Source organism: Canis lupus, chromosome 20 (assembly GCF_003254725.2).
Source record: "Canis lupus dingo isolate Sandy chromosome 20, ASM325472v2, whole genome shotgun sequence".
In the NCBI taxonomy this organism is placed as follows: domain Eukaryota; kingdom Metazoa; phylum Chordata; class Mammalia; order Carnivora; family Canidae; genus Canis; species Canis lupus.
Window position 1 is genome coordinate 11,878,154 of NC_064262.1, and position 27,855 is coordinate 11,906,008.

A 27,855-nucleotide genomic window follows, 5' to 3' on the forward strand; every position below is an offset into this window, starting at 1 on the left:
GAGCACTTGCCTTCATTCAGCTCAGGGCATGATCCCAGGGTCCAGGATTGAGTCCCACGTCAGGCTCCTTGCCAGGAGCCTGCTTCTCCCTCTGCCTATGTCTCTGCCTCTCTCTCTCTCTGTATCTTTCATGAATAAATAAATAAAATTTCTAAAAAAAAAAGAATCAGACTAGTTTAGTAGTTTGATCAAAATCAGGCAATAACGCTTTAACACTAATGAAATTCCACTTGACTTAAAATATGAAACTGGCTTGATATACTAGTATTTTGCTATGGAAGGGCATAAATAGATAGGCATAAAGAGAAAAGCATTTGAAAAATATATTAATATTTCGTATAGAATACACAGACACACACACACATCCTTTTTATTTATTTATTTTTTATTGGAGTTCAATTTGCCAACATATAGCATATCACCCAGTGCTCATCCCATCAGTGCCCCCCTCAGTGCCCATCACCCAGTCACCTCAAGCCCCCACCCACTCCTCTTCCACTGCCCCTTGTTCGTTTCCCAGAGTTAGGAGTCTTTCATGTTCTGGTTCCCTCACTAATATTTCCCACTCATTTTCTCTCCTTTCCTCTTTATTCCTTTTCACTATTTTTTATATTCCCCAAATGAATGAGACCATATAATGTTTGTCCTTCTCTGATTGACTTACTTTACTCAGCATAATACCCTCCAGTTCCATCCACGTCAAAGCAAATGGTGGGTATTTGTCGTTTCTAATGGCTGAGTAATATTCCATTGTATACATAGACCACATCTTTAGCCATTCATCTTTCGACACACATCCTCATTTAAAGCACAGCTAAAACTCTTATGTCTATATACATATCATTAAATAACTTCATTTTTTTAAAATGAAGAAACCTTTTCAAACATTGTCTCAAATTTGGTGGAGTGGATTATCTTTGGCTCCTCTTAATATTCCTAATCTTTGCTCTCACTATATTCACTTCAACTTTGGCATCGATATAAATGTTCAAGGAGAGGTCACAATGTCTATAATTTTATTCCAATATCCTCTTGCAATTTGGCTTAAAAAATAATGTGAAATAGTACCTTTACATCATATTCAAGTCAATAAATATTTTGAACCGTATGCTATTTTTTTCAGATCCTGTTAATGGTACTAGAGAATTGCATTTTTTTCTTCCATTTACACTGTTTTATTTTTATTTTCAAAGCAGGCATTGTTGTTCCCATTTTACAGATGAGGGAACTGGAGTTCAGGGTTGTAGAAGTTCAAAATCCAATAAACCTTTGTCATGCAAAAGATACTTATCTCAGTTCTGGAAATATATGTTTCAGGGTGCAGTATTAGGTGGTTAAAAATAATGGCTTAGAAATCTAAATACTCTGCTTTAGAATTATAAATCTATCACTTGGGAACTGTGCAATCTTTGTCAAGTTACTTAAACTCTCTGTGCCTCAGTGCCCTCATGTATTATTAAACAGGAATACTAATATCCATGTCTTCATTTACAGTGAGGATATAATAAGATGCATACAATATACTTTCAGATATTAAATTCTGGCACATGGTAGGTACACAATAAATGGTAACTAAAAAGAATAAAAATGGAAATGAAAAGTTTTCCTTTTTCTACTAAGGAGTCAGCTGTGTGTGTAAATACATAGTAAATAATTTGCCTTCAATTTCTTATTTCAGAAAACCTGGACAAAACACTGTCCTCTCTAATCCCAAGTCAAATACTCCACCTTTTCATATTTCTTACCTTAAAATATTTATGGGTCCCACTATGGTTGGAGACTTCATATAAATTCACCCAAACTCTTAAGATTTCCTCTAAATAGTGCATAGCTCAATGAAAGTAACTTGTTCTGACACATAAAGTAGGTAAGTCATGTTGAAGTTATGTTCAGCTCACTCCCTGATTTTTACAATAAAATGCTAAGGTGCCCAAATAGAATGTGAAAAATGCAATCTTGCCATTTGTTTGGTGTTCCCTATTTTTACTCAATCAAGGGACCAAACCTGTGGCTACTCGATACTCCATGCATTCATCCAAATAAAGTATCAGGATAAATAACATTTAAGCTGCATACTTGCAGTCTTTTAAACAAAACAAAAAAGCTGAATTTTTCAAGTTTTGACCAATGTTGGGACGCCTGGGTGACTCAGCAGTTGAGTCTCTGCCTTTGGCTCAGGTCCTGATCCCAGGGTCCTAGAATAGAGTCCCACATCAGGCTCCCCACAGGGAGCCTGCTTCTCCCTCTGCCTAATATCTCTGTCTCTCTCTGTGTGTCTCTCATGAATAAATAAATTAAATCTTTCTTAAAAATAAAAAATATTAAAAATAAAGTTTCAACCAATGTCTTTGACATTATTTAAATATATCCTGTCTCAGTCTGTTTAGTTGTGGTCCTATAAATGTAACAGGCATTTTTTGGCAGGCACAGCCAGAGACTGCTACTGCAAACCACATCCATTATCCCCCCTTGTACTCCTCAGGAGATTTTTTTATTCTATTCATATCCATAAGAGACTTCTTCTTCTTTTTTTTTTTTTTAAAAGGGAAGAGAGAGAAGTTTTAGGCTTAGGGCAGGAAGGAAAACAGAAGTAAATAGTTGAATAAGCATAATATCCATGAAGGCAGAGTACTGGAAAAATGCATTTGTTCTTCTCTTTTTTAAAGTGCATATATTGGACATATATGGCACTCACTTCTATCTCCAGCACCCCGGACAGTGCCTGCTTGCTCCTGCAAGTGCTCAAATTCAGTATTTGTTGAGTGTAAGGTCCCTGGACTGTGAAGCCATAAAACAGGTGAGTTAGAGAAATGGGCCAGTTAAAGGAACTGCTTAAAAGGAACTCCAGGTTTGAACAATCTCTCCATCTCTAAGTACAACCTGTCACTTTTCTTCTATCCTGTACTTGAATTTAGGGACCCTCTGGAAATAGCATTCCTAGTAGAAATGTTGGTTTTCACATAGTGGCCAGTTCAAGTGATATATTCTCTCTAAATGACTTGGCAACCTCAGGGCACCTGGGTGGCTCAGTCGGTTGAGTGTCCAACTCTTGGTTCTGGTTCAGGTCATGATCTCAGGGTGGGATCAAGCCCTGCAATGGGCTTCATGCTAAGCCAGGAGTCTCCTTGGGATTGATTCACTTTCTCCCTCTCCCTGAATCTATCCCCCTAAAATAAGTAAGTAAATCATGTTGTCAAAAGACTTGGCAACAGGGAATGTGGGGTAAAACATGAATCAAAATATAGGGAAGTTGGGTTTGGACCATGCATTAGCATTCTCAAAGATAATGACATTGGAAATTGTAAGATACTCTTAGGGAGCTATTTGGCCAAACTTATGGTAGTTAGTATGATCAGGAGCTCATGCCAGGGGGAGGAGCAAGATGGCGGAAGAGTAGGGTCTCCAAATCACCTGTCTCCACCAAACTACCTAGAAAACCTTCAAATTATCCTGAAAATCTATGAATTCGGCCTGAGATTTAAAGAGAGACCAGCTGGAATGCTACAGTGAGAAGAGTTCGCGCATCTATCAAGGTAGGAAGACGGGGGAAAAAGAAATAAAGGAACAAAGGCCTCCAAGGGGGAGGGGCCCAGGAGGAGCCGGGCTGAGGCCGGGGCGAGTGTCCCCAGGACAGGAGAGCCCCGTCCCGGAGACGCAGGAGCTGCACCGACCTTCCCGGGCGGAAAGGGGCTCGCGGGGAGTTGGAGCAGGACCCAGGAGGGCGAGGATGCCCTCGGGTTCCCTGAGACAGTAACAGAGCAACTGCGCCCCCAGGAGAGTGCGCCGAGCTCCCTAAGGGCTGCAGCGCGCACGGCGGGACCCCGCGGGACCCGGAGCAGCTGAAGGGGCTCGGGCGGCGGCTCCGCGGAGGAGGCTGCGCCGCCCGGGAGCGCGAATCCAACAGCGCAGGCTCCGGAGCACAGGGCGCCGGGACACAGCCCAGGATCCAGCCTCCCCGGGACAGGCAGAGGCCGGGAGGGCCCAGGACAGCGAGGACGCTCCTGCCCCAGCTGAGCAGATCAGCGGCCCCGCCCCGGAGCCTCCAGGCCCTGCAGACGGAGTTCCTGCCGGAGCTGAATCCAGGTTTCCAGAGCTGCCCCGCCACTGGGGCTGTTCCTCCTGCGGCCTCACGGGGTAAACAACCCCCACTGAGCCCTGCACCAGGCGGGGGCACAGCAGCTCCCCCAACTGCTAACACCTGAAAATCAGCACAACAGGCCCCTCCCCCAGAACACCAGCTAGACGGACAACTTCCAGGAGAAGCCAAGGGACTTAAAGTATACAGAATCAGAAGATACTCCCCGGTGGTTCTTTTTTTGTTTGTTTGTTTTTGTTATTGTTTTTGTTTTGTTTTGCTTTTTGATTTGTTTCCTTCCCCCACCCCCTTTTTTTCTCCTTTCTTTTTCTTTCTCTTTTTCTTCTTTTTTTTTTTTTTCGTTTTTTTTTTCTTTTTCTTCCCTTTTTTTTCTCTTTCTCTTTTCTTTCCTTCTTTCTCTCCTCTCTTTTTCTCTTTTTCCCAATACAACTTGCTTTTGGCCACTCTGCACTGAGCAAAATGACTAGAAGGAAAACCTCACCTCAAAAGAAAGAATCAGAAACAGTCCTCACTCCCACAGAGTTACAAAATCTGGATTACAATTCAATGTCAGAAAGCCAATTCAGAAGCACTATTATACAGCTACTGGTGGCTCTAGAAAAAAGTATAAAGGACTCAAGAGACTTCATGACTGCAGAATTTAGAGCTAATCAGGCAGAAATTAAAAATCAATTGAATGAGATGCAATCCAAACTAGAAGTCCTAACGACGAGGGTTAACGAGGTGGAAGAACAAGTGAGTGACCTAGAAGACAAGTTGATAGCAAAGAGGGAAACTGAGGAAAAAAGAGACAAACAATTAAAAGACCATGAAGATAGATTAAGGGAAATAAACGACAGCCTGAGGAAGAAAAACCTACGTTTAATTGGGGTTCCCGAGGGCGCCGAAAGGGACAGAGGGCCAGAATATGTATTTGAACAAATTCTAGCTGAAAACTTTCCTAATCTGGGAAGGGAAACAGGCATTCAGATCCAGGAAATAGAGAGATCCCCCCCTAAAATCAATAAAAACCGTTCAACACCTCGACATTTAATTGTGAAGCTTGCAAATTCCAAAGATAAGAGAAGATCCTTAAAGCAGCAAGAGACAAGAAATCCCTGACTTTTATGGGGAGGAGTATTAGGGTAACAGCAGACCTCTCCACAGAGACCTGGCAGGCCAGAAAGGGCTGGCAGGATATATTCAGGGTCCTAAATGAGAAGAACATGCAACCAAGAATACTTTATCCAGCAAGGCTCTCATTCAAAATGGAAGGAGAGATAAAGAGCTTCCAAGACAGGCAGCAACTAAAAGAATATGTGACCTCCAAACCAGCTCTGCAAGAAATTTTAAGGGGGCCTCTTAAAATTCCCCTTTAAGAAGAAGTTCAGTGGAACAGTCCACAAAAACAAAGACTGAATAGATATCATGATGACACTAAACTCATATCTCTCAATAGTAACTCTGAATGTGAACGGGCTTAATGACCCCATCAAAAGGCGCAGGGTTTCAGACTGGATAAAAAAGCAGGACCCATCTATTTGCTGTCTACAAGAGACTCATTTTAGACAGAAGGACACCTACAGCCTGAAAATAAAAGGTTGGAGAACCATTTACCATTCGAATGGTCCTCAAAAGAAAGCAGGGGTAGCCATCCTTATATCAGATAAACTAAAATTTACCCCAAAGACTGTAGTGAGAGATGAAGAGGGACACTATATCATACTTAAAGGATCTATTCAACAAGAGGACTTAACAATCCTCAATATATATGCTCCGAATGTGGGAGCTGCCAAATATATAAATCAATTATTAACCAAAGTGAAGAAATACTTAGATAATAATACACTTATACTTGGTGACTTCAATCTAGCTCTTTCTATACTCGATAGGTCTTCTAAGCAAAACATCTCCAAAGAAACGAAAGCTTTAAATGATACACTGGACCAGATGGATTTCACAGATATCTACAGAACTTTACATCCAAACTCAACTGAATACACATTCTTCTCAAGCGCACATGGAACTTTCTCCAGAATAGACCACATATTGGGTCACAAATCGGGTCTGAACCGATACCAAAAGATTGGGATTGTCCCCTGCATATTCTCGGACCATAATGCCTTGAAATTAGAACTAAATCACAACAAGAAGTTTGGAAGGACCTCAAACACATGGAGGTTAAGGACCATCCTGCTAAAAGATAAAAGGGTCAACCAGGAAATTAAGGAAGAATTAAAAAGATTCATGGAAACTAATGAGAATGAAGATACAACCGTTCAAAATCTTTGGGATGCAGCAAAAGCAGTCCTAAGGGGGAAATACATCGCAATACAAGCATCCATTCAAAAACTGGAAAGAACTCAAATACAAAAGCTAACCTTACACATAAAGGAGCTAGAGAAAAAACAGCAAATAGATCCTACACCCAAGAGAAGAAGGGAGTTAATAAAGATTCGAGCAGAACTCAACGAAATCGAGACCAGAAGAACTGTGGAACAGATCAACAGAACCAGGAGTTGGTTCTTTGAAAGAATTAATAAGATAGATAAACCATTAGCCAGCCTTATTAAAAAGAAGAGAGAGAAGACTCAAATTAATAAAATCATGAATGAGAAAGGAGAGATCACTACCAACACCAAGGAAATACAAACGATTTTAAAAACATATTATGAACGCCAATAAATTAGGCAATCTAGAAGAAATGGACGCATTCCTGGAAAGCCACAAACTACCAAAACTGGAACAGGAAGAAATAGAAAACCTGAACAGGCCAATAACCAGGGAGGAAATTGAAGCAGTCATCAAAAACCTCCCAAGACACAAGAGTCCAGGGCCAGATGGCTTCCCAGGAGAATTTTATCAAACGTTTAAAGAAGAAATCATACCTATTCTCCTAAAGCTGTTTGGAAAGATAGAAAGAGATGGAGTACTTCCAAATTCGTTCTATGAAGCCAGCATCACCTTAATTCCAAAGCCAGACAAAGACCCCGCCAAAAAGGAGAATTACAGACCAATATCCCTGATGAACATGGATGCAAAAATTCTCAACAAGATACTGGCCAATAGGATCCAACAGTACATTAAGAAAATTATTCACCATGACCAAGTAGGATTTACCCCTGGGACACAAGGCTGGTTCAACACCCGTAAAACAATCAATGTGATTCATCATATCAGCAAGAGAAAAACCAAGAACCATATGATCCTCTCATTGGATGCAGAGAAAGCATTTGACAAAATACAGCATCCATTCCTGATCAAAACTCTTCAGAGTGTAGGGATAGAGGGAACATTCCTCGACATCTTAAAAGCCATCTATGAAAAGCCCACAGCAAATATCATTCTCAATGGGGAAGCACTGGGAGCCTTTCCCCTAAGATCAGGAACAAGACAGGGATGTCCACTCTCACCACTGCTATTCAACATAGTACTGGAAGTCCTAGCCTCAGCAATCAGACAACAAAAAGACATTAAAGGCATTCAAATTGGCAAAGAAGAAGTCAAACTCTCCCTCTTCGCCGATGACATGATACTCTACATAGAAAACCCAAAAGTCTCCACCCCAAGATTGCTAGAACTCATACAGCAATTCGGTAGCGTGGCAGGATACAAAATCAATGCCCAGAAGTCAGTGGCATTTCTATACACAAACAATGAGACTGAAGAAAGAGAAATTAAGGAGTCAATCCCATTTACAACTGCACCCAAAAGCATAAGATACCTAGGAATAAACCTCACCAAAGATGTAAAGGATCTATACCCTCAAAACTATAGAACACTTCTGAAAGAAATTGAGGAAGACACAAAGAGATGGAAAAATATTCCATGCTCATGGATTGGCAGAATTAATATTGTGAAAATGTCAATGTTACCCAGGGCAATATACACGTTTAATGCAATCCCTATCAAAATACCATGGACTTTCTTCAGAGAGTTAGAACAAATTATTTTAAGATTTGTGTGGAATCAGAAAAGACCCCGAATAGCCAGGGGAATTTTAAAAAAGAAAACCATATCTGGGGGCATCACAATGCCAGATTTCAGGTTGTACTACAAAGCTGTGGTCATCAAGACAGTGTGGTACTGGCACAAAAACAGACACATAGATCAGTGGAACAGAATAGAGAATCCAGAAGTGGACCCTGAACTTTATGGGCAACTAATATTCGATAAAGGAGGAAAGACTATCCATTGGAAGAAAGACAGTCTCTTCAATAAATGGTGCTGGGAAAATTGGACATCCACATGCAGAAGAATGAAACTAGACCACTCTCTTTCACCATACACAAAGATAAACTCAAAATGGATGAAAGATCTAAATGTGAGACAAGATTCCATCAAAATCCTAGAGAAGAACACAGGCAACACCCTTTTTGAACTCGGCCATAGTAACTTCTTGCAAGATACATCCACGAAGGCAAAAGAAACAAAAGCAAAAATGAACTATTGGGACTTCATCAAGATAAGAAGCTTTTGCACAGCAAAGGATACAGTCAACAAAACTCAAAGACAACCTACAGAATGGGAGAAGATATTTGCAAATGACATATCAGATAAAGGGCTAGTTTCCAAGATCTATAAAGAACTTATTAAACTCAACACCAAAGAAACAAACAATCCAATCATGAAATGGGCAAAAGACATGAACAGAAATCTCACAGAGGAAGACATAGACATGGCCAACATGCATATGAGAAAATGTTCTGCATCACTTGCCATCAGGGAAATACAAATCAAAACTACAATGAGATACCACCTCACACCAGTGAGAATGGGGAAAATTAACAAGGCAGGAAACAACAAATGTTGGAGAGGATGCGGAGAAAAGGGAACGCTCTTACACTGTTGGTGGGAATGTGAACTGGTGCAGCCACTCTGGAAAACTGTGTGGAGGTTCCTCAAACAGTTAAAAATAGACCTGCCCTACGACCCAGCAATTGCACTGTTGGGGATTTACCCCAAAGATACAAATGCAATGAAACGCCGGGACACCTGCACCCCGATGTTTATAGCAGCAATGGCCACGATAGCCAAACTGTGGAAGGAGCCTCGGTGTCCAACGAAAGATGAATGGATAAAGAAGATGTGGTTTATGTATACAATGGAATATTACTCAGCTATTAGAAATGACAAATACCCACCATTTGCTTCAACGTGGATGGAACTGGAGGGTATTATGCTGAGTGAAGTAAGTCAGTCGGAGAAGGACAAACATTATATGTTCTCATTCATTTGGGGAATATAAATAATAGTGAAAGGGAAAATAAGGGAAGGGAGAAGAAATGGGTGGGAAATATCAGAAAGGGAGACAGAACGTAAAGACTGCTAACTCTGGGAAACGAACTAGGGGTGGTAGAAGGGGAGGAGGGTGGGGGGTCTGAGTGAATGGGTGACGGGCACTGGGTGTTATTCTGTATGTTAGTAAATTGAACACCAATAAAAAAAAAATACTTAACATCATAAAAAAAAAAAAAAAAGGAGCTCATGCCATAAAAACTGGAGAATATGAAGGAATAATGACTAAGTTTATAATCATATCCAGTGTTTTCTGGGATTTTGGTGTTTCATAATGTTTATTATTGGATTTCCAATAATCTGGGAAAGTAAACTTGTGCTTATTTTCAATTCTCACTTTGAAGCTCTGTGGATCTATCAAAATTTCCAAGAGATAATGTTAACTGAACTGTTTAACTTTCCCCTTTGAAAACCGCATGTCAACTAAGTACAGAATCCATGCCTCAGTTCTATAATTCAAAGAACATTGTTATAGAGACAGTAACATTTCTTCAATGTCAAATATTTTTAAAAAAATTTTTTAATGTGAAACCATCTTTGAACTTTCAACTATAATGTGGCTGGTTCTAGACATTTAATGTAACAAACATGTTCACGTTTGTACAAAACTTTTCATGGATCTCCACAGGAAGCATTACTTTCTGAGGTTCTTTAGTGACAGAGTTATCAGAAGTGGTAACTGATACAGAATAGCTAGGCATTCAAGAAGACGTTTGCCATTGGCAATCACTGGTAATAGACGAGGAACCTTCACTTCTCCATCCAAAAGTACTGTATATTGTCAACAGCCACAAATTGTTTGCAGTTCCTCCCATCAAGAAGTGGATATTATTTCCCCATCACATGTTCAATAAGGTTTGGCTTTATGAGTTTCTTTGACTAACAGAAGGAAACCTAAGTGACTTTGTGTGACCTCTGAACCTTAGCCTCAAGATACCTTGAAGTTTCTGCTTTTGTGATCTTGGAACGTGAATAAGTCTGAGTTAGCTTCTCTGAAGATAAACACCATCGAGAGAGGCATAGCTGTCCCATCCGAGGCCCCAAACATGAGATTATGCTCATCCCAAAACACCCATCCCCAGCTTAGTCCTTCCAGACCAAAAGAACTACTGAGATAACCAAAAGAATTGTGAGAAATAATGAATATTGTTTTAAAGCCACAAAGTTTTGGGTTAGTTTGTGATGCAGCAAAAGCTAACAACCAAAGGCATAAGAAAATCAGGGGAATAAGTAGGTTAAAAAGTTAGGACCTGTGTTTGGTGTCTGGACTCTATTTCCTTTACTCCTCTCCCCTTCTCTTCCCTTCCCTTCCCCCTTCCTCCCCTCCCCTTTCCTTTCCTTGAGTCCCACATTCTAAGAAAAATTGAAACTATACAATTTTGTAAATTGTTATAACTACTTTTAAAAAATATTTATTTATTAGAAAGAGAGAAAGACAGTCAAAGGGGGAAAACAGAAAAAACTCTGTTAATAAACTTTCTGTTCTATTGTTGGCACCTGTTTGGCTCTCCCTTTTTGCTAGATGATCTTACACAAATATCTAGATGTCCAATACCCCTTCACACTACCCAGACTGGCCTCTTCAAGAAGCTTTAACTACAGACCTCGTAATTATATTTCTCATTGTCAAATTTTTTATGGGATCTGTGCTTCTGGAAGGACTTGATAAGCTCATCTGTACGAGATGTTAATTATTGATAAATCTTGGATTTTTATCTTATCAGCTAGACTTCAACTAATTAAAAAAATCCATGTGTTTATCAGCAAATGGGTTTTGATTCAAATCTTAACTCTCCATAATTACCACTACTTCATCCTTCAAGTGAATGGTTTTGGACAAGCTGTTTAAACTCCACTAATCTTAATGTTCTTACTCCTTCAAATGGTGCTATGGTTTGCGTTCACCATGTTTGCAAAAATTAAACATGTTGAAGCATTTTAAGGGACTGGAACTTAATAGGTGATCATGAAATATTAACAAATTGCTTTCCAAAATTAGTTATAACCAGGGGCATCTGGGTGGCTCAGTTTATTAAGCATCCAATGATTGAGTTTGGCTCATATCATGATCTTAGGGTCCTGGGATCAAGCCCTGAGGAACAGGCTCCATGTGCAGGAGATAGTCTGCTTCTCCCTCTCCTGCCCCTCCCTCTGCTCTCTTTTAAATAAATAAATATTTTAAAAAATAGTTAAAACAGTTTACAAAATTGTCTATATAGTTTCTGTTTTCCTTAGTTAGACCATGGGATCTTCCAGACATTGATCATATTCTCAACCTTTGGTGTTCAGCACAGTACAGTGTTGAATGGTTAGTAGTTCTAAATAAATGTTTGTTGACTGAACTTTTTTTAAATGGTAGAATTTTCAGTCATATTCTGAAGATGCTTTACACCTGAATAGGTTGGTCTGCTTTTTCCTGAAATGGGGGTCCAGCATCACTGTCAAAAAAGTCCATCACATCATAACTGACTGTGTCCTAGCTGAAAGACAAAGATCATCAGTACCTATGCTTACACATCCCACTTACTACTCCATATTTTTAGGGATTCTAATAGTCCTTAAGCATGGTCAGGATCAACAAATTACACTTCTTGGGGTTTGATCCCAGCTTTGCTATAAATTAGCTGTATGATATTGCATATTTCTTACATATTCAATTTCTACTTCTCTAAAATGAGAACAATAATAGAATTTGTTTTATATGGTTAGGGATATGAATTGAGATAAATCCAATAAAAACATTTATCACACTGTCTGGTACACAGTAAGTGAACAATGAAAACTATTTTTTTTCCAGAATAGGGACACGATTTTAGGGAAGACCTGACTAATTCCTCAAATAAGATCTCTCCAAATGTGCCTAAACTAGATAATGGGAGGAGGGGAATGGAAAGAAGAATTTGACTGACTACAGAGCAAGGCATTTTTTTCTAGGTCACTGAAGTTAAAACAATGTCAAACTCATAAAATATGGTTGATCATAGTGAGAGAAGACAGACACTAAAAGGTTTTCCATGTGTAGAATTGGACAGATCTAGCTATAGGATTTATGTAGATTCTTGTCATAAAGTAATGATGGTAAAGGAACTCTTAGTTCTGAGTATTTTCAAATTTTAGGTAATTTGTTCTATAATAAATGAAATTTGTGACACAGCCCATAGCTGACAACTCTTAGTGTCAAGTCAAGATTATATTCAAACTTCAATGGGAGCGTAAGTCAGTTTCTAAATCCACACTTAGGGCAGCCCCGGTGGCACAGCGGTTTAGTGCTGCCTGCAGCCCAGGGCGTGATCCTGGAGACCCTGGATCGAGTCCCACGTCAGGCTCTTTGTATGATGCCTGCTTCTCCCTCTGCCTGTGTCTCTGCCTCTCTCTCTCTGTGTCTATCATGAATAAATAAATAAAATCTTAAAAAAATTAAAAAAAAATCCACACTTAACAAGAGAGTGTGTTAGTACAAGCAGCTGTTTTAATCTAAAATGTTCATATGGGATCTATAGTTTCTATTAACTCATTCAATGATTTGGTCCATGAAATGAATAATTATTAATATAATAAATATAAATATTAACATCTACTAGCCTCAACAAAAGCCATTTTACTGATTTGGAAGCCCCAAATGAGGAAAAAAATTACTGCAGAAAGAATATATGCCCTTTCTCACAGGTGAGGGACATATTACCAGTGCTTGACTTTTGCAAAGACAAAGCCACATAGAGTAGGACTAACAGAAATACAACTTGAAGTTCTGATCATTTTTGAAAGTTCTTGGTCCCTCTCTATCTGGCTGAGTAGTAATGAGGCACACTGCTATGTCTTTGGAGAATGGACTCATTTTAAGAAAAAGTTACATAAGAATTAAAATTAATTGCTGACTATAAATATATGCACGGTGGGATTCATTTATAGTGAAATATTTGTGCAGTTAAAGTTTGATTTGATTTTTTAAAAGATTTTATTTATCTATTAATGACAGAGAGAGAGAGAGAGGCAGAGACACAGGCAGAAGGAGAAGCAGACTCCACATAAGGAGCCAGACGTGGGACTTGATCCTGGGACTCCGGGTTCATGCCCTGAGCCAAAGGCAGACGCGCAACCCCTGAGAGACCCAGGCGTCCCAAAGTATGATTTTATTTAACAAAATATATCTATATAAAACTTTTTCATAAATATATTACAAAATTATGTACTGTGTATAAAAGAAAGAAATATCTGGGGTGCCTGGGTGGCTTAGTTGGTTAAACATCAAACTCTTGATCTCAGCTCAGGTCTTGATCTCAGAGTCCTAGGTTCAAGCTCTGAGTTGGGCTCCAGATTGAGCCTGGAGACCACTTAAAAAGAAAAAGAAAATAAAGAAACATAACACAAGACCTTGGATACTCTAAAGTCTATTACGTATCAGTTAGAGGGGCCTGTCATACCTGTAGGAGCAGGAAGTGGTAATGTGCATGCTGTGTGTTTGCTGATTTCCTAAGAATCCTCAAAAGATTGCTGTAAATCCCTATTATGATGACTGACTTTCAATCTCTAAATCCAATAAAGTATTTTTAGAAAAGCAACTAAACAAAATAATAAAGGAGAAAATTAGCATATGATTGAGTCCTAAGGATGATGCTTCAGCTTCTATCTTTAATGTGGTTGGCAACCTAGGGCAGGGAGAGGTTTCGCTTCTCTGTAGCATTATATCTAAGTAGCAATGATACATTCCCATTTGTCCAGGACTTGTTTGTCCAGAATTTTTAATTTTGTAACAAAGTAGTGTTATTTTCAGTTGCATTAGAATAAACCTAAAGAACTTTAATAGACCTCCACTTCATATTTTCAGCTTCTGCTAGGACTCATCTAGTTAGTGTGTGAACAGAGGGGTGAGTAGAGTTCTCACCTTAACATGTGGCTAAGTATGGCCTGACCTATCTTTCCTGAACCTTTTCTGATGAAAACATCATTAATGCTTCCCTTTCAATGGCAGCATGCAGGGCACTTGGAAGTGGGTTATCAGACCAAGTGACTAACTCTTTCTGGTTTGGGTGGTGCTGGAATAAGATTTGGGACTGTTGCTCTGCTGACCACTTAATCACTAGTCAGGAATGTTGTGATCTATGCCATGCCTGGTAGACACAAAAACCATAATGTCACTAATTGGCAGGGATAGCAGGAAGCACGGGGAATTATAGATATAAGATACAAGTAGGCAATAGCAAATCAGAAGTCCTGCTGCAGAGCATATGAAGAATAGTCTGACAAATGTCATTGTTACATGAACCTCAAAAGCAGAAAGGTTAATATCAGTATAAACTTTTAGGATCCAAAAAAAAAAAAAAAAAAAAACTTTTAGGATCCTGTTGTTCTCTCCCTAATAAACCAAAATATACTGCCTTTGTTGTGAAATGTTCAGTAAACATTAGAACACAGTTGCCACAACAAACTCTATGACAAAGACACATAGTACTCCTACTATAAATGATACTATTTTATTTAATTGAACTTCTAGCTAACAGTTTGAATACATAAAGAGACAGACCAAACAGGCTAAAATAATTGAATATTAATCTATATAAAAAGCATAACAAAGCACAAGATCAGACTTAACCAATTGTCTCCAGAGTTTAAGTATTCCTAGAGATAAAACTAGGAAGTTTCACATTCTCACTAAAACTTATGGACCATTAAGCACGAAGCAGAGCATCTACATAACCATATTCTAAGCTAAAGGCATATTGTGTTCATGCTACAAGTCATATTTTAAGAAGAAAAATTGAAAAAAGTAGAGCATTTCCAAAAATGGGAGACTAGAAGTATTTCATGCAAGGAATTAAGTCTCACGACCTGGAGAAAAGACTTAAGGAATCAGTAGTTAGCAAAAAATATTGACCCCAATTTAAAATCCAACAAACCTCTCCAAAGTACAAATCAAAGAGCTCTCTGTACTTAATCATTTATCAAGCAAATATTTAGTGAATCTGTACCATATGCCAGGTACTGTTTATAGCCCTGATTGTATGGCAGCGAACATGAAAAATGTGTTGCAAACTTCTATGGGACTTAAAATTCAGTAAGAAAAACAAATTAATAGATAAGAAAGATCATTAAATAAATATCATTTATACCTAGTTAAGTGCTATAAATGATGTAAACAGCTAATCTAATGCAGAAGGACTAGGCTTAGGGGAACCTGCTTTATATCAAGGTTGTCAAGGAAGGTCTTGCTAAGGAAATAACAGTTGGGTTAATATCTGAGAAGACAGCCTGCCATGCAGCAATATGAACATGAGTGTAAAGCACTTCAGGTAGGGAAGTCCAGCCAGTCCAGCACTTCTGGGAAGTGTATGAGTTGGATAATTCAGGGGGAAAAAATCAATTTGTTTAGGCAAGGTTTGGGTCCTTGGCTGTTAGGAAAGATGAACAAAGAAAGAAGTATTTTTAGTTTCCTTCCATGGTAGAGTTTATGAATTCCCAAAGATATTCGGGGCAGATAGAGTGTCAAGCCTATGCCTTCTGGCTTTTCCAGAAAACACAGTGAATTGACATACAAGAGGCTAGAGCTTCATAAATTTCAACATCTCTATTGATATGTTCCTTTCTCTTACTAAACTGTCTCCTCTGAACCCTTGAGGGGGTAGAGTTAACCATGGCCATTCTAAGGGAGAGGTTGCTGAAGCAATTATGCTGTAGGTGAAGAACATTGACCCCTTGCCTTTGGCTGGTGGCTTTAATGCAGATTCATACTATGAAGCCTCCACTCCCCATCATCACCACAGTGTTCTTGCCTCATATAGTTCCTTGGCTGCAACATTGGCTTCATTCCATCACTGGGTGAGCACTCTTCAAATACATGAAAGGCCATTATGTGGGGGAGTAAAAACTGTTCTGTATTACTAATGAGAACCAAACTTGGACTAGAGGGTAGAATTTTAAGTAGAGAGACTTCAGCTCGACCTTTCTAAAAAGGAGCATGCAGCACTGAGAACAAATCATCTTATATGATAGTAAGTTTTCTGTCCCTGGAGGCATTGCAGCAATAGCTTTTGGACTTGTGGGTGATATTGCATAAGAGATTCTTCTTCTGTGAGAAATTATTTGAACTGTCTTCTGTGGCCCTTTCTACCTCTAAGAAGCTGAGAAAGAATCTATTATTAAATAATGTATTGCTTGTATGAAAGAAGAAATATATAGTTTCTCTGAGCTGCCTGGGCTGCTGCTACTACACCATAAAGTCAGTATACATTTACCAATGATATGGGTTGGTTTGGAGGTTTTTAAGATATCTGCATCACTGAGTGCAAGACTTGGTCATATCTTTTTGGGTCCCATTGAGTTTTTTCCCCCAAAATGTAAGCATGATAGTCATGACTATGAATCCTAATGGTTCTCAATCTTTTGGATTCAATGCTTCCCTTGGATAATGAATTTCTTGTAATGTCTTTTCACTATCCTTAAATTAGATTCATATATAATATATCTAAACTATATACATAATTTAAAAAACAATGCCATAGCTCTACTCAAAGGGGAAAAATAGCAACAACTTATAATAAAATGCTATACATTTCAATATGAAAATAGATGGACACAACTACCCTAACAACACACAGAGGGTAGTTAGAAGTATGTTCTACATGTAGGATCACTGTGAATGTGACAATACACTGATTAGAGAGTATTGTATTAGTGGTTCCAAATTCACAAACAACGTTGCCATTGGCCACATGGTTTTCTGTAACAAGGAACAACTCTTGGTAAGGTTTCTAAGCAAAACAGAATACATACAATCTTAGCTCAGTTGACAGAGTAGTTCATTCTCAGAAAATTCAGTGTATTTCAAAACCAGGCAAAAAATACTTTCTGTGTGTGTGTGTGTGTGTGTTTGTGTGTGAATAAACTTAGGTCCTAAGCTCAGAGAAAGAGTGGTTCAGGTGATATTAAAAAGGCATTTAATATAGAGGACAATTCTTTTTTTGTTCCTTGTTACTCTATCCATTTTAGAACATCTGACATCCCTGGCCTCCTTACATTAATGCTTCTTTACTCTGATTATTGTGAAAACCAGGGGAAAAAGCACCCACAAATCTCCAAAATAGTACCTGGGGGAAGTTCTAAGTTATTTGAGACTATGGACATCAGACTAGAACATGCACAGTATCTTTATCTCCCTTCCCTTAGCTGTGGGAGGCGGCTAGAGCCAAGGGATATCTTAAACAGGATTGACTTTCTGAATCAGTAATAAGCCACTGTAGCCAAGGCACCGTGAGAACACCCAGTTCCCAAAGTGATCTGAGCAGGCTCTTCTATCAATAAACTGACCCAGATATGATAGTTGTGATCTCAGATAGCTAGAGATAGACCTCACAAATAAAAAACTCCTATTTTGTTTATGTTGTTTTGTTTTTAAAGATTTTATTTACTTATCTGACAGAGAAAGCACACGCAAGGGGAGCTGGAGAGAGAGAAACAGGGAGCTAAGCGGGGAGCATGATGCAAGGCTCCATCCCAGGGTCCTAGGATCATGACCTGAGTGGAAAGCAGACACTTAATAGACTGAGTTACCCAGGTGCCCCCATAAATACACCTATTTTGAAATGAGCAAATGAGGGCTCATATCCCTTCATGCAACCCTAGTATCAAGGCCACCTTGCAAATCACTTTTTTTTGCCTAGACCAGTTAGGTGTTTCAGTGGCTGTTTTAGAGCTAAAATAAGCTAAGACCCAGCTTCCATTGTGTTTAATCTGGTGAACTTTCTTCACATTGAATTTAACAAGGGAAACCATTTACCCCCAATGAGAAAATAGTGTTTACATGATTGATTAATTTCAGAATTACCAAACCCATTTCCTCCATGTAAGTCTGAATAGGACACACATTAGAGTTAGTGCCTGCAGGAATTTTGGAGAAGATGAGGATGTAGGGAAAATATGGGAAAAGAGTCATTTTATCAACATCTTGTTCTCAAAAGAGCTCCAAAATTGATGGCCTATCTACTCCTTATTGGAGCTCTCAACACAGATATATTGTTTCAAGCTGGGTAACTCCTGAAATGGCTGGAGAAACTATTTTATTTTGCTCTAAATTTTGCCTGTTAGCAAACCAAATTCTCCAGATTTGCACAGAAGGGATAAAACTTCAGTGAATACATGCCAATGTTCAGTCAGCTGTTCTCATTTTTCAACATCCCTATCCAGATTTTTTTTCTCACTCCACCCACAGAGAAAGGGGAAATATGGTCAGAAGTTGCTTTTGCAGCAACGGACAAAACGTTTCTCCTGAAGTATCACGACATCTCTGTGTGCGTGCGTGTGTGTATGTGTGTGTGCGTGTGTGTGTGTGTGTGTATGATAGAAATAAGGATAGAGCTAGGAGGAGAGTGTTAGTTCATTCACTTCTGGGAAAACAAAACATTCATTGTTAAATGACAAGGAAAATCTTATAGACTGATAAATTGATGAGGTCTTTATTGCAAAGTACCTTCTCATATCATTATGACTTGCAGCTTACAAAGCATTTTCACAAACGTGATTTCATTTCATCATCATTACAAACTCCTGGCAAAGGTATTGTCTCCCAGTTACGGATAATGACATAAAGGCCCAGAGATGTTCATAACTTTCCTTAAGTCACACAGTGATAACTAGAGGACCAAAAGCACCAGTGCTCTTTCTTATGTTACTTATCCATACAAATTGAGTTTTGTTTTTTATTTTTTAATCATCCTACTGGCAAGCTAAGCAGAAAGCCCCATGTAGATATAATATGTAAAGATATCGAACCATTTTTCAGAAGGTTGTTTTATAAAAATATTTTGAAGATAGCTAATTTCTGTACTTCAGTATATAAAACAATAAAGCTCTAAGACTTAGAGTGGAATGTGCTGAGGCACCAAGCTAGATTGGTTTGGAAAAATTGAAGACTTCGATCTCTACCTTAAAGGAAAAGCATCAGTAAGACATCAAATTGCCTACAATTTTAAACAACATTTAATGTGAGGCACTTGGGTGGCTCAGCTGGTTAAGTATCTGACTCTTGATTTCAGCTCAGGTCATGATTTCAGGATCCTGGGATCCAGCCCAGAGTTGGGCTCCCTGGCTCAGCGGGGAGTCTGCTTGTCCTGCTCCCTCTGCCCTTCCTCCTCCCCCTCCCTCTGCTCATGCTCTCTCTCTCTCTCTTCTCAAATAAATAAATAAATAACATTTAATGGTAATGGTTAGAATACAATTGTGAGAAATCATATGAAACGAATAAATGTTCAACATAGTTTTCACATATAAATTCTTTTTAAATATAATTTTATAACATTGTGGCTTGTATTGAAAAAATGCAACTTTTTAATTTGGCTTTCTGCTTTACACATAGATATTTTCCAAAGTGTAGAACTCTCCTTAATCACATCTTGGCTACAAATATGGATCAGTGGGCTATGTATTATAGGGGAATTTGGCCTGTTGGCTACATTGTACCTAGTATTATAGGATCATGAGGTTATTCTTGATGAAAGTTTATCTCAAACCAGATTGTCTAGACATTTCTAAGGACATTTCTAAGTCAAGATTGGGGGACCCTCTAATAGGTATCTGCCCCTCCCCTGGGATGAACTTCTCAAGCATGGCATGGCATCTCGGAATTGGAGAGTTTAGTGCCTTTGCATGGATTCAGCATGCGTTATATATCCAAGAAAATAGCATTGATCAGTCCTTACAATAAGTTAGCACTGTGCTAAGTGTTTTCATCCATTTTTCTATTCTATCCTCACATGTTCCTGTGAGGTGGTATTTCATTTAGGGTAATGGTAGCAGCTCTTACAAAAGAAATCTGTAATTTCAGAGCTTTATATAATAGAGATTTATTTCTCAGAGCAAAATCAGGCAGATGTTCTTAGTCTGTAGGCAGTCTTCCTCCATGTGGTGACTCAGAGGCCAAATCTCCTTTTACTGTGAGAGGCTAAACTTTCCTAGAGCAGGGATCAGCAAACTCTGGCCTGTGGGCTGAACCTGGCTGCCAACTGTTTTTTAATGATCCATGAGCTGAGGCTGTTTTTTTAAAGTTTTAAATATAGTAGAAACAAAACAAAAATATAGTATTTTATAATAGAAGAATTATATGAAATTCTTATTCTGGTATCCCCACATAAAGCCTTTCTGGAATATACCTATGCTTATCTGTTTTTGAATTATCTATGGCTGCCTTTGCAGGACAAAAGCAAAATTAAGAAATTGCCATTGAGATTATGTGATGCACAAAGCCAAAAAATATTTACTATTTGGCTGTTGTGGATTGAACGTGTACCCAAAAATTAATATGATGAGACCCTAGCATCCAATGTGATAATATTCATAGGTGGGGCTTCTGGGAGTAGAAGACATCATGAAGGTTGGGCTCCCATGATTGGATTAGTGTCTTTATAAGTAAAGGAAAATAACCAGAGCTCTCTCTCTCTTTTTCCCATTGTGTGGTGACAGAGCGAAAAGGGCGACTATCTGCAAGCCAGGAAGAAGGCCTTCACCCAGAACCTAGCTATGCTGACACCTTGAACTCAGACTTCGAGGTTATGAGGCATAAATGTTTCTTTGAGCCATCCAGCATATGATACTTAGCAATGGCAACCCAAACTAAGACACTGGACATTGACAGAAAAAGTTTGCTGACCCTGGCTCTACAGCTTCCTTATAGACCGAGTTCTATCCACAGAAGAGCGTGGAACACATTCCAACCCACAGCTAAGAGAGGTTAGTGGCTTGCCCAAGGGTTTATGATTCTATAGTGTTATACCCAGGATAACAAACACAGGTCTCTCTGACCTCAAAGCCCAAAATCTTAATGTTGTTTCTTTACTATTAGACTCTTGAATCTCCCCACCAGTGTATTCATTCATGAATTTCCAAACCGTGTGCATCTTTGAGAGACGAATGATGTCACACAAATATGCCTCATCACATTATTTTAATTTAACATTCATTGAGCTCTAGCCATGCTTTAATAATAACTTCAAGAAAACAATGAGAAGTGTTTAGTATGAAATATAAAAACCCAGTGTGGCTCTGCATGTAATGACTATGTGCCAACCAGTTAATAAATCTTCAGAACAATAGCACTGCTTCCAATAATGTTTTATATTTTAAAATGATTAATTTTTAACAGTACTTTATATCCCTTGTGTAAAATGTCTCAGATCCCATGGGATAAGCAAACCAATCTCCATGTTACTATGAAACAGAAATAAAATATTATAGGATTTTCTGATGACTCTAAGGAGTTGAATGGCTCCTTTGGGACTGTAAAGTTAATTAAAATGAGCACAGAATTGCTATACTCTATTATAGCACAATTATGCTCTCCCTTTCTTTTTTTGTTCCCTCCTTAAAGACTTTACAATGAAGGTCAAAGTGAGAGCATTTTTTTCCAACTTTGCTTTTGAATGAAAGAAGTTCCACTCTTTTCTATGTATATATTTAAAAGAACCCAAGTTTTGCTAGCTTATAATTCCTTGGAGATCACCACATAATGTATAGAGGATAAAAGAATTAGAATTGGTTGTGAAACACTCTTAATCACAATTGCCATAGGTCTTTTCTACCTTATATTTGGGCCTGCAGAACAAGCTTAGACAAATTGATCAATATGATACAGTATGAGAAAAAGTAGAGACAATATCTTGATTTTGATATACTATCCTGGACACATAAATAGAACTCTTTCTTTAAAATATTGTATTTAAACTATACTCCAAGAGTCTTTCTAGCATTGGTAATTATACACAAACATACACATACACACATGCCATACCCCCAATAAATGAAAGAAGACTTTCATTCAGATGGAGCAACTTATTCTAAGGTACAAAGTGATAAGTGTTCCACATTCTTCCTGACTCATACTCTGAGGTACAAATGATAAAGTCTCTCAATTTTGTGGGCATAGGAAGAGCGGAATGAACTGGCTTCAGAAAAAAACTAAGGGTCTTTTGATATTGACAGGAAGTACTATACAGTATCCCAAAAATTCATAAATAAAAAGAATTTACCCTGCATATTAAAATGTTATGTGTTATCTCATTTATTATTTACAGCAAATTATCACTCTTTTACAGATGGGAAGCTGAGGCTCTGAGAGGCCAAACTACCTTTTCAAGAATACATGCTTGATTTGTAGTAGACACGAGATGCTAGCATACATCTTTCTGACACATCATGTTGCCTCTAATGTGATGACCACTCGTTCTTCACGCACATGTCACTCCCACCCAACCCATCAGTTCTTCCTAGCAGAAATGACAGAACGTAGCTTGGCTTTTGCAAGTCATTGGTGATAGTTATGCATCTTTCAAATTTATCACATGACAGAAAAATACTTTATCAGGTGAGCTCTTTTTAGTTCCAGATATCAGAAAAAAAAAGGGCTCTGAGTAGGACAAATAATAAAAGTAATTTATTGGCACATGTAATTATTACAAGAATTAACTTCTAATAAGCCTTCACTTACTAGCTCTAAGATGACTCTAAGGACTTGTTTTCTTTATCTTTCTTCTTAATCTTCTATAATGTCTATTTCATTCCAAAGCTTGCCTTTTTAATATTCAAGAAGGAAAACAAAAACACCCAGAAATATGTGGTTCCCCTTTCACATTGAATAGTAAAGGGAGTAGCTTCATCCTGACAAACTTTACTAATCTTGGATGCATTTTGATTAAATAATCTTATATGATAGGCCCAACTCTGAACTATTGTCTCCAGGAATGCATCAATTGTTTCAGCCTCAAAAATATGCTCCAGACTTGCAGTATAGGAGAAGTCAATTTCCTGGAAGCTACATGGACCCTTAAGATCAGGGGCTGCTAAAAAGCAAAAAGACAGATGGATGTTTCAGAAGTCTATCTAGTTAGAATAGGGTAGAGTATGCTATAGTAACAAATGATCCCCAAATCTTAGTAGCCTAAGACAACAAATGCTCACTTACTGCTAATTATTCATCTTTGTGAGCTGAGATTTCTGCTCTGTGTCATCATTGCTTTCATGGCAGGATCCAGGCTGACTGAACAGCCACATTCTGGAACACTGTCAGATAGGCTAGGTGCAGAAGAGAATGTGAAGAAATATGTCCAGTCTTAAAGAGTCTTCACTTTTGATCAAATTTCGAGAGCAAGTCACATGGTCAAATGTAACTTCAAAGGATGAAGGGATCTTTATGCTATTGTGTTCATGGAAGGGGAAATCTAGACTTTTTATGGGGAGCTTTCATAAGCATTCCTAGAAATAACCAACAAACAGTCATTGTATCTACCCTGAGTTAGAGAGAGAGATGTTCTGAGTTTCAATACCACCAAAGGACTTAAGGAAGACAATGTCATAAACCTGAAGAATTCTAGGCCTCCCTACATGGGAAGGAGGATGAATTGCTCTCAGGCACTCACTGAATTCTTACCTCCTTTCCATTGCATAATAACAGTTGCCTCACAAAGTTTATACCAGGAGAATCAACTACAATGAAAAAAAATACATAGAGCTAGGTTTAGATCATAAAAACACTCTATCTTCAGTTGTGTGGCTGGGCAATAAATTCAAGTATCTGACATTTTTTAGAACTCACAAATATACCATTCACTCCCCAGCTAATGGAAGAGATATGATCAGAAAAAAAGCAGGGGCTAATTTTAAATTTAACTTGAGACCACCAATACTAAGACTTAAGACACATTTTTGGATGCTCTCAGAGTACGTTGTCATAGATCTTTTTTCCATTCTAACAACAACAACAATTTTTGTGAAGCCCTGGCCAAAAGAATTTAAAATCTGTAATTCTGATTTAAAAGTCAATTTTGAAAAGCCATTAAGAGAATAAATAAAAATAAATGAGAAATAGAATGGCCTAAAATAAAAGAGGTGTTCCAAGACATTGTCCAATGAAGAAGTCTGGAGGGTGGCCCTGATGAACAATGGGAGAGGAAAAAAAAAATCAGGACTCAATCCAGTCTTCCTTTAGAAAATAAGTAATAGGGATCCCTGAGTGGTGCAGCGGTTTGGCGCCTGCCTTTGGCCCAGGGCGCGATCCTGGAGACCCCGGATCGAGTCCCATGTCGGGCTCCTGGTGCATGGAGCCTGCTTCTCCCTCTGCCTGTGTCTCTGCGCCTCTCTCTCTCTCTCTCTCTCTCTCTCTCTCTGTGACTATCATTAAAAAAAAAAAAAGAAAAGAAAAGAAGTAATAATGCTAACACAAGAAAACCTTATTTTCAATGTTACTATTTATTCTAGTAAAGGGAAATAAGAATCTTAATGACTTTGGGTAAACCCATCACTTGAATGATGTCATATGATTTTATGAAGTGGGAAGTGAAATGAAGAGTCTTCCCATGTGTATATATCACATTCTGGATCTTAGAGTTTGATCGTCTACTCTAAGATTTTTCTTTAACGGTATCTATCTAATTAACTGTAATAGCTTCTCCTAGCCTAGGAAAAATACTCTTTCAATCTTAAATGTTTAAAAGTGTTTATTTCTTACTTCATTCACTGAATATGTGTTACAGCCCAGCTGTGCACAGATGAGGAGGTAGGAACAGAGTGGTGAACAATACAGACAAGAATTCATGTTGCTAAACTCCTTTCTTATGCAAGCAATAGTCTTAAGGGTTTGACCTGGGCTTATATCCCATGAGGTAAGGACTGGTATAAAAGTTGGTTGGTTCAGGGACTATGGGTTGAAACTCAGAAATTTCTAAAATCAGCATTCAAGTTTGAAGGGAATGTTGTGACTTCAGAAAACCTTGAAATAGAACAAAGGAAAAAGTCCCAAGGTTCTAGGTGGCATGATGTGCAGACAGAACAAGGATTCAAAAGAGGAACAACAGAAAATGATTACACCAGGCTGGTTAGGAGCCTGGCACAATTCTAACTTTAACATAATAGGCCATTTAAACTTCACAGGAAGGCTATGAAAGAAGTGCTTCTATTATTCCTACTGAAAAAGAGAAAAGACAGGCATAGAGATCCAGAAACTTAGTACTTACCCAACATCACATCGATTAGCCTAGCTCCAGAGTTTGTGCTCAGAACCACATATTGCTATTGATAAAAGTAAACTGGAGCAAACAGATTCATTTCCTATTTATAAGGGCTGGACAGTATCAGACTTAGATTATCTAAGGTATTAGAACATAAACCATGTTTCCATTTACAGAGCAACTTGCCTACATAGGAAGTAAACCATTTATTTCTGGAAAGACATTTGATTAACCTAGAAGCACTGGAGATTTACAAAAGCCAGGCCCATATTAGAGTGATTCCAGCAACTCTGAGGATGCAAGTATTCCTAGAGTAGACACCAAGTATCATATCTATCTTGATAAAGCATGGAGTTAAAAGCAATAATGATTACAGAATAAATGAATACATAAATGAATGAACTATGAATGACCATGGTTTAACTAAGTTTTCTTTTCAAACTTCTATTTCCTTAAGCAATTTTTGATATCCTTTATAAAGAATTAGACATTTCTCAATGAAGCAAAATAAATAGCAGTTACACAATTCCTAGAAGAATTCAGAACGTCTTAAGAATACATATCAGGATGCACCACACTGCTTGCTTCCTCCTACCCTATATGGGATTAGAGAATGGAGCATTCATGCAATGGTGATTCATTTGTTGGATTCATCAAATGAACCCAATGCTAATATTTGTAAACACATCCCTGTGTACCCTTAATTAGTTTTTCAACTTTTATTCTATTTCTGGCGCTCAAGCTCTGGAACCAACACAAAATAAAATAAACAAGCAACAAAAAAAGTTTCACACACCCATCAAGAGAAATTTTGGGTTGGGGGCATAGTCAGTGATATAGTCAAATGTTCCAGTTAACTAAGAGCACAGGCTCTCACAGTCTCAGGCTGTTTTGCTAGAGAAAATGCAGGATGCTTAGTTTCTCCAAATTTCAGATAAATAGTGAATAATTTTCTTAGGATAAGTATGTCCCAAGCATTGTATGTTTGTTTCTTTGCTTTGCTCTGCCATATTTGGCAAGCTTGTCACCAAGGTTTAAGAAGCAAAGGCTCCACTGGGAGAATGTTATAGTACCAAACACACATATCTGCCTCTAATTGTTTCTGCTATCCTGAGTAAGTTGCCTTGCCTCACTGAACCACAGTTCTTTCATTTGTCAAGGGAAAAGAGCTGGACTAGTTGAATTCTGAGGACCCTTTTTTCTGTATATTTCTATATTCTATTAATCTCTGAGAGTCTGGACTATATGCAAAGAACAGAAGTATGATGTCATTGTTTCTAAAATTCCTGTGAGGCAGAGAAATTATGAAGCATTCACTTATACTCATTCTCCCCAAGAAGGAGAGGAAAAGGACAACAACATATTAAACAAAGGATGAGGATGGGACACAGCTGTCTTCCGGAGAGTTCCTAAGAAGTAAGAGAGTATGCCCTGGGATGTCCTCCTCTCTAAAGGCTCCTGCTGTTCTCTTTGGAGGTTACCATTTGTTCCACCCACAGGGTTCCAAAATTAAGAACTGGCCTCTTTTGTGGGGAAAAATGATTTTAATGCATTTATAAGAAGCTAAAATACATACAGATATAAGAAAAATACTTTTAAAGATATATTTGCATATGTTTAGGCACTAGAATGCTGAATATCATTGTTATAGCTCAAGTTTTATGGGCTTTTAAAATTTTTACTTCTTAAATTTTATTTTATTTATTTTTAATTTATTATTATTATTATTATTGTGGGGAGGCAGACAACAGCAGGATACAGCTTTGCAATTGCCATTTATCTAACTTAGCAAGACCGATTCATACCCTTTGCAGCACTTTCCCTAAGAGATCTGTATGAAAGATCACCCCAGTGCCTTCATTTCTACATTGTTCACAACTGCTCAGCATTTCCCCCTTCTGACTTGAGTTAAATCAGAAATGCAATGAATTACATGGAATATATGTGTGCACTGTGTGAACCAGAGTCTTAGTAATCCTTTCCTTCCTGGGCATTAAAAATACAATTCTTCAACTTCTACACACCGTGAGCACCATTTCTTTTCAGAGAAAGATAAAAACACAAAGCAACTTCTCATTTGGCAAGGAAATCTTTTAATAACAAGACCTCAAACAGGAGGGTACAGGGCTAGTTTGGAAAACTCACCACGTAACACAGGAGGTGGAGAGGTTTACCTTCTTTTGGCCACAAGGACTGAAGCATTAAAGCACACACTTTCCATCAGGCTTGTACATTTAGAGAATTCCAATCCCATATGATCTCATAGACTGCCCTGAGTATATCTTCCACAAGTCTTCAGCCCTGTTCATATTTCCTGAGTCATATACACAAGATGGCGAGCAGCATGGAATAAGAAAATATAATTCTTAATCAGGGTCTTTTAATAGTGACACTATTGATGTTTGGGTAGAATAATTCCTTGTTGTGGATGACTATTCTGTACATTGTATCATGCTCAGCATCACACCTGACTGCCATTCAGTAGATGGCAGTAACACA